Raw genomic sequence first — 610 nt, 5'->3', positions numbered from 1 at the left:
GCCCGCCCGGCGCGAGCCCCGGGGCTGCTCCGTGAACACTTGGGACCTGACAAAGGTTGCGACAAGTCCTAATTTGTCTTGTCAAGGTCCGGGCTCCTGGTTTAGCTCCGTAGTTTTGTCTGCCGCTCCCGCCTGTCAGCGAGCAGCTTGCCTAACGCGCTGGCTTCCTCTCTCATGGCACGGAAATGACAAATGCGCTGTTTTATCCATACAATTTATTTCATTATTGTTGCCAGCACGAAGCATCACAATCAATCATAAGGAAGTCCAGTTGGCAGGTGTCAATCTCGGTATGTTTTTGTACGTCTCAGTCTATATTTAATCCAATTACAAGGGTCAGGGCGTAAGTGCAAATCCCCTTGTTACAACTCACATCTTATTCAAGATTTAAAGTAAAAAGTCAGCTTGATCACATGGGCTCTTTGGGGGAGCTCCGATCCTGTTTGATACCCCCCCCCCTTAAATTATGCAGCTATATCGCCTTATTAAACAGTTCTTGCGGGTCGGAGTAGAGGGGGGGGGTTCTTTTCTTTTTTTGTGTGTGTGTGAGTGTTTGTGTGCAAATGAAGTATCTTGTTATTTTGCTAAAGGAGAGGGAGGCTTTAATGAT

Source organism: Gavialis gangeticus, unplaced genomic scaffold (genome assembly GCF_001723915.1).
Source record: "Gavialis gangeticus isolate Ggan-Ray unplaced genomic scaffold, GavGan_comp1, whole genome shotgun sequence".
Lineage (NCBI taxonomy): Eukaryota > Metazoa > Chordata > Crocodylia > Gavialidae > Gavialis > Gavialis gangeticus.
Note: the sequence above shows the minus strand (reverse complement) of the source record.